Source organism: Arachis ipaensis, chromosome B7 (assembly GCF_059453495.1).
Source record: "Arachis ipaensis isolate K30076 ecotype BB chromosome B7, ASM5945349v1, whole genome shotgun sequence".
Classification (NCBI taxonomy): Eukaryota; Viridiplantae; Streptophyta; class Magnoliopsida; order Fabales; family Fabaceae; genus Arachis; species Arachis ipaensis.
Window position 1 is genome coordinate 137017824 of NC_142442.1, and position 13481 is coordinate 137031304.

General features: G+C 27.6%; 1 pseudogene; it reads left to right on the top strand.

Moving 5' to 3' along the window:
• The first annotated feature begins 673 nt into the window (after window positions 1-673).
• Window positions 674-2785, top strand: LOC107607845 (auxin response factor 17 pseudogene; annotated as a pseudogene).
• Window positions 2786-13481: the final 10696 nt, after the last annotated feature.

Genomic DNA, 13481 nt, shown 5'->3' on the forward strand with positions numbered 1-13481 from the left:
CCTAAAGTTAAGGATGGTTGTTATAATTTACTATCCTTTGTTTCTTTAACAACCATGCTACCCTAAACAACCATTATTTATCTAATTAAATTTATTTTAATTTTCAATTCCTACGTATATATTGAAAATAAAAATACTAATTATAGAATGAGTAATTGTTATGGGAAGTCAAGAAGGTAGTAAAATAATAGTATTAAGGTTGAAATGAATGCAATTAATTAATATCAATATATCATCAACTTGCTTTAAAAATTGAACTGCATGAAAACTTGTCTTTCCAAACGAACTAAGCCATGTCATTAGGGATACAAATAAAAGCGTTTTTATTACTAACTTAAAACGTAAAAACACACATACAATTATATATACAAATGATAGAAGCATAGAACTAATTAATGATCAGTTAACAGTGATGACCATAGATATTCCCATTCAAAGATAAGATAGAACAAAAAACTTAAATTTCAAAATTCAATTTAATTTGATTTTGTGAGGGTTTTCTAACTAATCTTACACTAGTCACTTGTTTGATTCAATTGACTAAGGGTAGCTATATAAAAGACTGCATGGTTTGATTTAAAATCCCCACATTTGTTTTCTTTTCGGTCATAAAAAAAAAATCCACACATACTAATCACTCTCTCATTGCCGTAGTGCTCCGTCTTCATCAGCCATGCCTCGCCGTAGTGCTCCGTCCTCATCATTGCCGCCGAGGCCAACACCAATTCCCGCCAAATTCTGGCGCGCATGTGCTGGAATCTCTGCACAGGCACCAGTAGTGAACTCTAGGGTTTACTACTTCCCACAGGGACACATCGATCAAGCTGCTTCGCAACCGCGAAACCTTTCACCTCTCGTTTACTCCAGGCCGGTCATCCCTTGCCGTGTCTCCGCCGTCAACTACTTCGCGGACCCTAACACCGACGAGGTCTTCCTCAAGATTCTTCTTCTTCCTGTTACCGATGGATCCGCTCAAGATTTTCTTCCGCCTGCCGTCGCCGCCGAAGGCAACAGCGGCAACGGCAATGGCGACGATGAAGAGGTTGCGTCTTACGCCAAGATTCTCACGCGGTCCGATGCGAATAATGGTGGAGGGTTTTCAGTGCCGAGATCCTGTGCGGACTTGGTCTTCCCGCCGTTGAACTTTGAAGAGGACCCGCCGGTGCAGAACCTTAGAATAACCGACCTCCACGGCGCCGTATGGGAGTTTCGCCACATCCACCGCGGGACTCCGAGACGGCACCTCTTCACATCTGGCTGGAGCAAGTTCGTTAACAGCAAGAAGATTATCTCCGGCGATACCGTGGTTTTCATGAAGGACTCCGATGGGAGGATGTTCGTGGGGCTCCGCCGCAATATGTCGCTGGACGATGATATCTCAGATGGAGGATTGGATTGGTGTGAAGCTATCGTCGGGATGGACGCAGGCAAAGAAGAAAAAGAAGAGAAAGAAGAAGAAGAGGTGATGACGGAGGGATTTGCAAGAAACGGGAAGGGGAGAGTGACTTCGACATCTGTGGCGGAGGCGATGGAGCTGGCGGCGCAAAACAAGCCGTTCGAAGTTGTTTACTATCCAAGCGTAGGTTGGGGGGAGTTTGTGGTGAAGGCGGAGGACGTGGACGCGATGATTAATGGTATTCCCTGGAGTGTTGGGATGAGAGTGAAAATGGGCAGAGAGAACTATGATTCGTCACGGATGGATTGGTTTCAGGGAACTGTTTCTGGTGTTACTGTTCCCGGTAAAGATCAACCATGGAGTGGTTCTCCTTGGCGCATGCTTCAGGTATAAAATTTGCCCGTTTTGTGAATTTTGATTTGTGTGTTTATGTATAGTGATATGGACTTTGACTAAGAAATGGCGAGAAAGGAAAAAGAAAAAGAATGGAGTGAAAGAAACAAATAAAGAAAAATTTAAAGAAAGAATCTCTTGGTTTCTTGTGGTGTGTTCTTGTTTTCCCGATGTTAACGTAGTAATTATCTAATAATAATAATAAAAAAAAATGGAAAGAAAGAAACAATTTGTTGGTCTGTCGTTATGTCTCAGCAATTCATTTGTGTATTGTTATGGTTCGTTAAAAAATAATAGATGGATTTTTACTGATTGATTTGGTTAAATAAAAATTTGGTCATAATATTTTTTATTGAAGCTGATGTTTGGCTTTTTTTTTTTTTTTCTTCTTCTTCTCTGCAGATTACATGGGATGAATCCGAGATTTTGAAGAATGTAAATCCTGTCAGTCCATGGCAGGTGGAACTTCTTTCTGAGACACTTTTACTTCCTCAAATATTTCTCCCAACAAAGAGGTTCAGAACTACAGATGGTTCTGGAGTATTCATTAATGAAATGGGAGAATCCTCCTCTTCCATTTCAAGATTTTCTATTCCTGATTCAACAATGGGATTGCTGAATCAAACATTGTTGAGTAATTATGATACTCTTTTTTCTGCTAGCATGCAGGGAGCCAGGCATCCTCTATTTTCTGCAGCTACTTATCCCCTCTTTCCGATTGATCCTTCTCTGTCTATTGATAGTTCCTTTGAGAATAACATTGTACCAAAGTTAAATGTTATGTTGCCAAAACTTAACATTGACACTCATAAACCTAAAAACTTATCACCACATAGCAAGTCTAGTTTGACTCCCATTGATGAGACCCCTAACACCAACTCAACCAAATCTGGAGCTACTTCATTTCAGTTATTTGGTTGTACTATTCAAACAGATCAAGCTTCTGATAAAATTGATGACCATAACAATGTTGAAGGAGAAGACAACATACAATAAAATAATGTCTCCTCTATGAAGAGTAACATCTAGCTGTACAGGTATGTCTATAAGCCTATATCTGAATAATAAACTGAAATCTGAAACTTATCTTAAGAATGAATTAAATATATATTAAAAAAAACAGCTATTAGTGTGTAGTCGTGTAGTTGATCTAGCTCATGGGGATACTTGTTAGATTAGTTTCCATTCATAATGAATTAATTGTTTCACTTTTATCCTTTTGTGTTAGTTGGGATTTTTTTTTTTCTTTGCTATAAGGTCATTCCATGGTTCTCCACTTCTATGATTGGCATTCATATGTTTTACGACTTGACTTTTTGCTTAAACTTTTTAATCTTTTTATGCAGGTAACTGACACATGTTAGATGCTGTTGCATTATGACCTTGAAGTGAAGAAGCAGTGGTGTGTACAAACATTTTTTTTTTGGTATTACAAATAACAATTTTTTTAAAGTGAAAAAATGTTGTAACTTTAGTAACATTACTACGGCGCATTTTTTATTGATTTTAATTAATTAAAATAAAATAAATGTTGTAATGTTTTTACGTTAACATGTTAAGTTATTATATGTGAAACAAATTATCTTGACATTCTGCCTATCATACATGAGTTTATAAGTGGGTATTTATCTGAAGTAACAGATTTGGTTCATAAGATTTAGGAATTTTTATCTCATCCTTGGGTTGTTCACGTCGAGTGAGTGTCTCGAGAAGCAAATAGAGCTGCGGATTTGATGGCTAAATATAGTACTAAGAGTAACTCTAATCATGTTATTTGGTCTGAGCTTTGTGTTGATCTGCAGCAAATCATCCACTCAAATATAAGATAGTGTTTGCTTTATTTATTTCCATGTTTAGACAAAAAAAAATGTTAAGTTATTAAATTTTAAATAAAATATGTGTTATACTTTTAAACATAAAACAAGTATTGTGGATATTACATCATTTTTATTTGAAATACATTTTAAACATCAAGCATTAGAATTGTTATTGCAGCAATAGTTCTATTTGAAGCACTAAATTAAATAATATACCTATAATAATTTTCGAAAAAAAATTATGGGCGAAAAAGTTTTCATCCTCAATCTAAAATTTTGTCCGCGATTTTCATCTCCATTTCCAAAAAAAAAATATGTTAGGACAATAATTAGAAATTTTTGTGAAGTATTAAAAAAGTAAAAAAATATTTACAATATATATCTTTGTATATTTTTTTTATATCACCGAAGAAATTACTTGAAGAGAATGCTTAAAAAAAATCTAGCAAAAATAATTTTGTCTTTATTTAAACTTCGTACTTTAGACATAGTTTTTTTTTTATTTATAATCATTATTATTTTAGTCCTTTAAATTTAAAATTTATTATATTAGTCTATGAGATTCAAACGTGGGTACCATATTAGTCTTTAGATCTTTTTTAACACTAAATCAGCAAATAAAAGTACTGAACTAACTCTGACTTACCACCCTAAATACATAGCTAAACAATGTCATTTCATTTTGACGCTTAAATAAAACAAAACAAAAAGATGAAAAAGAGTTTATATGATGTACAAATTATTTTATCTCTCTTTATTCTTCAAAATGACATCGTTTTTGTTTTATTTAAGTGGCAAAACGAACAAACATTATTTAACCTTGTGTCTAACATGACAAATCAGAGTTAGTTCTATTCCATTCGTTGCCTCAACACCAACAAAAATCCAAGACCAATATGAAGCCTTGAACTAAATCTCTAAACCATTATAGTAAATTTTGAATTTAAAAGATTAAAATATATAATAAAAGCCGTAAATATCAGAAATCACTTAAACATTGTTTTCATAAATACAAATCCCATTAGCACAAAACACACAACGTATCTGATGCTGAACTTCATCTTCTTCAATCCTTCCTTTAAGCTTGGTCTTCTCCTCTGTTAGACTCTCTCTCTTCGTCACTTTTGCTTTGTCGCCGTTCGCTAGCACGAGCTCCCTCCGCCGCCCTCGCTTGCACGAGCTCCCACATCTGCTGCTCGCACTTGAAGGAACTATAATTACCAGTTCATGAACTGCAATATACTAAGTACATATATTGAAATTACTCTTTGACTAATTAGAATGAGATTTTTAGAAGAGAGATATGTACTAAATAAAATAATATCACTTAAAGAAATAAATTTGTTACACTGAAAATTTATTACCTAGCTGTAATGTTTGATAAACACTAGTATGGTTTATAAAATATATTTAATTCACTTTCTAAAAATTTTGAGTGTATATCATGTTTGAAAAATTTAAGTTACAACTACCATAGTTTTATTTAGTTATTTTAAAATGTCAGATTCATATAAAGGTTCTAAGAATGTTTGGTTTCTATTGGAGAAATTTCTGGACATCTCAAAGTTGAAAAGACATTTTGAAAATGATGCCAATTTCTTTACAGCATTTTGAAAGCATAAGGATTCAGATAAACTAGTTAGCATACCATTTATTTTTTCTATGATAACATAACATCATGACAGAGGATCTTTGATATTTTATAGATACAGACTATTTTAAGCTGAGGATTATACACAGTTACCAGTCAAATTCTTTTCCATCGCAAGTCAATTACAAAAGTAAGCAAGGTTTGCATATTTAGTCAGGAAGCAAGCAGATACAAAGGTACAGCTAAGAGTTTCTGAATCAAATATCAATAATTTTTTCTCACCTTGAATTGAAGAGCTCTCCATTTTCTCATCTAGCCTTTGCATAACGATTAATGGGTTTTGCATGCTTTCAGTAAGGTCCTCACCATTCATATTAGTTGCTGCAAGGGTCTTCAAGTACATAGCAAAACTAACTATCATAGATAATTATTAATTTGGCCTTTTAATGTCACAAGTTTTTATGATATACGAGGATTAATTATAGGAAAAGAAACTTGTTCATGTACCACAAGAAGAGAAGCGATTGGGGAAGATAGAATTTGAAGAACTTGACAAGCTGTTAAATGCTCAGATCGAGATGTTTATCTTGCCAAGTTCTATAGAAGATTTGAAGCAGAACAACTTGGCCTTATTAATTGAATGTGAAAAGCATGTTAAGCATCTAAATTTTCTAATAAAGTTATCTCAGAGTTGGATAGTGAAAATCTTATGCAACTTATGGATTATAGTTGATATATCAATACATTATATTTATGTTTTGAATTGACTTGTTTGTTTATAATTTTTTTTCTTTTAGTTTGATAATATGATAAATTTGTTTATTTTTTAAAATATTATAAATATTTGAATACAAGTTAGATGAAAATTTGTCTTGATTAAATTTGTATTTATTTTGTATAAAATTCAGTTTATTTTGCAAAAAAAAAAATTTTTAAAAATTTTGTTTTATCTTACTGATAGATTTACAAATAAAATTTTTTTCTATATTCCGAGTTGTGAATGCTTTTTCAGTCTCTAATTACAGACAAAAAATCTGTCAAAAATTTGATTCTAGTTACAGACAAAAATTTGTAGAAAAATTTAACGCTAGTTACCGACAAAACATCTGTTAAAAAATGTGACGTGTTTAGCAAGTGATGATTACTGAAAAAAAATTTGTAACAAAGAAAAATCTGTAGATAAATTACTGACAAAAAAATTGTTGGTAAATTTTTTTTTATGAGATTTTTTTCGATAGACAAAATCCGTTAATAAACAAAAATTCGAATGTAATTAAGATCAAATTTTTCTATAAATTTGTCTCTAATAAACAGTTTTTTAGTAGAGAGTATTTTCTATTGGAAGCAATATTATTTAAACATTTAATATTCTAAAGGACATGGTTCACTTACATATTCGTTTTAAACATGATTCTTATCTCCTACTCAAACTAGTAGTTCTTAAAAGGATAAAATATTAAATGCATACACTTTAATTATATTCTTTTAGTAAATATTTTGAAATAAAAAATTAAAGATAAAAAATGACACAGAAAAAATATAAAAATGATGATTCTATTTTTTTCATTGTCCTTTTTTTTAACAAAATAATATTGTGTAAAATTTTATATTTATTTGTCTTGTTTACTAAATAGAATATATTTGTATTTCTAAAAATTATATAAATGAACTTGTACTAATATACAAAAAATTAGTATAAATGAATACAAACAACATAAACTTAGATATTGAATTTATTGAATACTTTTAATTTGACTATTGAATTAAAAGGCAAGCAGCAATTCACATTTTTGTTTTTAAGTTTAAATATTAATGTTTTATGAGCAGTAGTTATAAACTTCTATTGCTTTTGGTCATATTAACTTCAAAAAGTAAATTATGTGGTATATATATTGTAAAACTAGTGTTTAGTTTAGTCTCAAATAATAATTACTTGGATAATAAAGAATCACTTGCTAAAGTAATTACGTTCTCTTCTCTTTTTATTTTCCTAAAAAATTTGAATCTCTTACATTATTAAAAGAAAATATAAGATAGGATAACAATTAATTAAATTTAATTGTTATCTCTTCTCTTCAACTTGAATTGCCTTCAAATAATGCGGGTGGTCAGCTTGTGGATGAATGAATATCATTGCAACTCAATCAAAGGACGAATTTAAATATATACACTTTTTGTTTGAAGATATTTTTGTCAGTCAACATAACATTATCCATTCTATCCTTTCTTCTTTCTTCAACGATCATAACATTCCTTGCTAAAAACTAGGGGTATTATTATTTTGATATTCAACTACTTGGATAAGGATTTGGATCCTAAATTTTAAATTTTATCTTAGAGAATAAAATGTGATATCTTATTATTTATTTTATAAGTAAAACTAAAAAAATATAAAAAAAATATTTAAAAATAAGAGATCATACTTTACTTTTTAAAATAAAAATTCAAAATTTATAGAATCTAAATTTTTTGTATAATTGTATAATTTAAAAAAAAAAACATTAAATTTTTAATTAATATAATGAAAATAAAAATACAACATAATCACGGGATGACAAAGCATGTCGTTCAACTGAATGAGTAATAAGTTTCAATTATTTATATGCAAGTAAATGAAATATACCATTAATTTTGTTCACATTAATATAAGCAGCTGAAACTTCTCTTTCCAACGCATACCATGTTAATTATAAATGAATGTTATGGTGTCTATTATATATTATATCTAACTTATTAAAAAAATAAATATATAATATTTAATAAATTTTAAATATTTTATTTTTAATTTAAATATTTTATTTTTTATTTTTAAAAATAAGTTAGATAATTTAGACATTACAATAAAAAATATCATAAAATTTATCTTATAAATAAAATCTGTACATTAGAAATATAAAAAGAGTCCAAGTTCAAGAGCAAAATCGTAATTAAGAAGAAAAATAGAGGGGATGCTTGTAATGCTTGTTAGATTAGTTTCCATTCATAATGAATTAATTGTTTCACTTTTATCCTTCTGTGTTGTTGGGATTTTTTTTTGGTGAATTCTACCTAACCCTCTCTAAAATAACATGTAAGTTACCCTTCATGATGTGTCACATTTTAATTGGTCATTACTTAACTATAGTTGGGTTATTTTGTAATTTATTATTTGAGATGGGTAATTGTATAATTTCTTAAAATATTAAAATTCTACCCCATTAATTGAAGCACGTTCTCATGCAATCTCTTTCTACAGTGCATCATTCCTTAACGAGTCGTTGAATTTCCATGGCTTGTAACTTCTTCGTTCTTCCCAGTATAGTCAGCACCGACTTCCAGTATAGTCAGCACCGACTTCATTGCTATCTCATGTCCTCTCACTCAATCTCTTTTTTTTTTTTTACCATGGATCATTCCTTACCAATATAATTAATGGTTAGTTTGGTTATTAAATTTTTTTCATTAAAAATAATATATGGAATATATATTCATATGTAAAATATAATATAATATAATAAAATAAATCTATTAAGAGTACTTAAAAGTATAATTAAAATCAAGAATATACAAATATAATAATAAAATTTGTACTCTAAACAAGTAAACATATCTTATCATACAGTCACCAAAATATCTTTTATCATACATAAATTATTTAAAAAAATATAAATTGTTAAAATTAATAACACAAATTTAAAATGATAAAATTCAACTTTCTTACAAGTAATTTTTATAGTATTTTTATTCTTTTAATTTTTAATTTATTAATATTTTATTATTTAATTAATAATTAAACAAATTATTTTCATGAGAAATATTTTTTGTATAATCTTAAAGAAGAGACCAATATACCAATTTAAAAATTAATGTAAAAATGATATTTTAAATAAAAAATAGTTAATATTAAAATTTTTAAATACAAAAGCAAATTATATATATATTCAGGATATAAATATAAAATACATGTTTAAAATAAATAAAGGAGACAAAAATAATTATTTATTTCTCATGAATACTTTCATTTTATCTGTTTTATTTATTTTATGCATATATTTTATATTTATTTTTTAAATATTTATACAAATTATTTTTATATTTAAAAATTTTAATATTAAATATTTTTTATTTAAAATTTTATTTTTACTTTATTTTTTAAACTAATATATTGGTCTCTTCTACAAGATAATACAAAACATAATTTTTTATAAAAATAATTTGTTTAATCATTAATTAAATAATAAAGTACTAATAAATTGTAAATTAAAAGAATAAAAATATTATAACAAATACAGTAAAAATTTGGATTTTATTATTTTAAATTTGTATTATTAATTTTAATAATATATTTATTTTTTAAATAATTTATGTATGATAAAAAATATGTTTACTTGTTTAGAGTACAAATTTTATTATTATATTTATATATTCATGATTTTAATTATACTTTAAGTATTTTAAATAGATTTATTTTATTATATTATATTTTAAATATGAATATATATTCCATCTTGTAATTAAATAAATATATATTTTTTTAATAAAAAAATTTAATAACCGAACTAACCATTAATGATGTTAATGTTGGTAAAGAGTGATTCATGGCAAAAAAAAAAAAAAAAAAAAAAAAAAGAGGGGGGGATTGAGTGAGAGGACAAGAGATAGCAATGAAGTCCGCGTTGGCTATACTGGGAAGAACAGGGAAGTTACGAGCCATGGAAATTCAACGACCCGTTAAGAAATGATGCACTGTAGAAAGAGATTGCGTGAGAACGTGCTTCAATTAATGGGGTAGAATTTTAATATTTTAAGAAATTATACAATTACTCATCTCAAATAATAAATTACAAAATAACCCAACTATAGTTAAGTGATGACCAATTAAAATGTGACACATCATGAAGGATAACTTACATGTTATTTTAGAGGGGATCGAGTAGAATTCACCTTTTTTTTTTTTTTTGTTGCAATTGGCTATAAGATCATTCCATGGTTCTCCACTTCTATGATTGGCATTCATATGTTTTCCGACTTGACTTTTTGCTTAAACTTTTTAATATTTTTATAGAGGTAACTGGCACATGATAGATGCTGTTGCATGATGACCTTGAAGTGAAGCAGCAGTGTACAAACATTTTTTTTGGTGTTACAAACAAAAGTTTTGCTGAAAACTCAGGTGCAGTCAACTTTAAGTGAAGTTGATAACTGAGAGCTGATAGATAATTTAACTGATTTGACTAAATTTTCATATAACTCTCAACTATCAATTTCACGTAAAGTCGACTGCACCTGAATTTTTTAAGTGAAAAAATGTCGTAAGTAACATTATTACGGGGCAGTTTTTTATTAATTTTAGTTAATTAAAATAAAATAAATTTAATATTTTTAATTATCTTATATCATAACACGTTATAATTTAGTAAATGTTAAAGTTATTAAATTTTTACTAAAATATGTGTAATACTTTTAAACATAATACAAGTATTGTAGATATTACATAATTTTCATTTGAAATACATTTTAAACATCAAACATTAGAATTGTTATCACAGCAATAGTTTTATTTGAAGCACTAAATTAATTAATATACCTATAATAATTTTCGGAAAAAAACACGGACAAAAAATACGGACAAAAAGGCTTTCATCCTCAATCTAAAATTTTCTCCGCGATTTTCATCTCCATTTCCGAAAAAAAATGTTAGAACAATGATTAGAAACTTTTGTGGAGTTTTAAAAAAATATAAAAAATATTTACAATATATATCTTTGTATATTTTTTAGAATAAAAAACATTTTAGTCCTTGACCTTTTTTTTTTGTGGACATTTTTGTCTCTGACATTTGAAAAATACTTTTAAGTTTCTAACGTCCTTAAAACCTGGACGGATCAGTCCCTCGGTCCAAATACCTCAATTAGACCCAACGGAAAAAGCTGACGTGGCTCGTATTACGGGAGCCACGTTAGCTTTTTTCGTTGGTCTAACGGATGTATTTGGACGAAGGGACTGATCCGTCCAGTTTTCAAAGACGTCAGAGACTTAAAAGTATTTTTCAATGATTAGAGACGAAAATGTCTACAGAAAAAAGTCAAAGACAAAAATATCCTTTACTCTATTTTTTATATGTCACCGGAGAAATTACTTAAAGAGAACAGTATAAAATAAAAATTCTAGCAAAAACAACTTTGTCGTGATTGAAATTTCAGTGTTAAAAAATTATATATGTACATATTTTGGTGATATACTATAAGTTACTCTTAAAAAATAATAGATTATAAAGAGATTTTTTTAACAGAATTTTATTTTCAATTTCTAACTATTTTAAATAATTTTATCGTAAAATTAAAATTAAATTAAAAAATTTACTTACAGATTCTAACTTTTTTTTAATAATTTTACCGATAAAATTAAAATTATTCTAACCATTTTTTAATAATTTTATCGTAAAATTAAAATTAAATTTAAAATTAAAAATTTTCTGACAAATTCTAACTTTTTTAATAACTTTATCGATAAAATTAAAATTAAATTTAAAATTATCACCGATAAAAAATTAATTTGTACTTATTTGATAAATTCTTCTCAAATTTGAATTAAATAAGACTAAATCTTTGAAGTAGTTCTTCAGATTCACTGAATAAATTTTTGAAATCGGGTTCCTAATCATTTGTTCGATGGACTTCTCACTCCTAAAAAATTTAAACATCTAAATCGGTCTCTATCTAGTTTGATATACGTACGTTTTAGTCCCTATCGAAACTTACATATATTAAAGTAGATAAAAACTGATTTAGGAGTTTAAATTTTTTAAAGAGTAAAAAGTCCATCGAACAAATGGTTAGAGATCGAAAAAGACATTTACTCTGAAAACTAACTTCAGTAAAGTTAAAAACAAGAGATGACTAATGAAGACAAATCTATATCTCTGACTAACCAGGACAGGGCAAACTATCAATATGTTTTTGCAATTAAAAAATTAGCGTATATGAATAATTCTAAAAAGTGAAATAAAAGAATAAAATAACAAAATATAAAAAAAAGATATAAGTATTGAACTCAGTTAATTTTTCTATGTATTAAAATAATTTGAACTTACACCTTTAATCTCATGATAAATTAGTACAAAATTGTTACAAAAGGATAAAAACAAAAAGTTAGACCACAAAATAGAAGAAGATAATATGTCAAAATTTAAAATATCACCTTCTCTTATCTATTACTAAAATATATAATTTGACTGAGTAGAAATAGGATTCGATAATTTTAAAATGTTTGGACTATTAAATGGTTTAATAATAAAATATATATTTTTTTAATTTTTTCATAATTATTAAATAGTCCTTAATTATTTAATTTTAATTACAATTTAATCTTTTATATATTATTTAATTATTAAATTTATCCTCTATTTTATAAATTATTATTTTATTATTCAGCTATTATGTTTATTAATCATTAATTAGAAACAAAAAACAACAAATCTTCATAAATATTTTGGCAATGCGAATCACGAGTTTTTTTTCGTTTTGGTCCGTTACATCTGTAAACACCAAGAAAATCGTGTTTCTTGATAATTCAATCGATTGGACGTACAACACAATCGATTGAATATCGCAAGTTTCTTCAAAATTCAATTGATCGAAGATGTAACACAATCAATTAATATGGATTTTCTCAAAATTCAATTGATTAAAATTGTTACACAATCAACTAAATTGCACTACAGAATATAAGTTTTTTCTTATTTAATCGATTGGTAATGTTACCCAATCAATTGAATTTCGTAAAACAATAAGAATATTTTCTTATTCAATCAATTGGCATGATAACACAATCGATTAAATTGTGCTGTGGAATGAGTTTTCTCAAAATTTAGTCAATTAGCTTTGTAACACAATCGATTGAATTTTGTACGTGATTAAGCATAATTTCTTATTCAATCGATTAATGTGGTAACACACTCGATTGAGTTGAGAACTGCAATGTATGTTAAACCGTTATAACCACTTTTTGATAAATTATTATCTTATTATTCATTTATTTTATTTAGGGCTGGAAGTGAGTCGAGCTGAGTCGAGTTAGACCAAACTCAAGCTCGACTCACAAAAATGGAGTTTGACTCATGGCTCGACTCATTAACAATCGAGCCTATTTCTTAAATTCAAGCTCGGCTCACCGAAAGCTCACAAGCTGGCTCAAATAATAGGAACATAATCTACATTCTATATGAATAAATTATAACTTATATATTTTAAAAAAATTTAAAAAGATTAATTTTATATATTATTTATCTATTAATAATAAATTA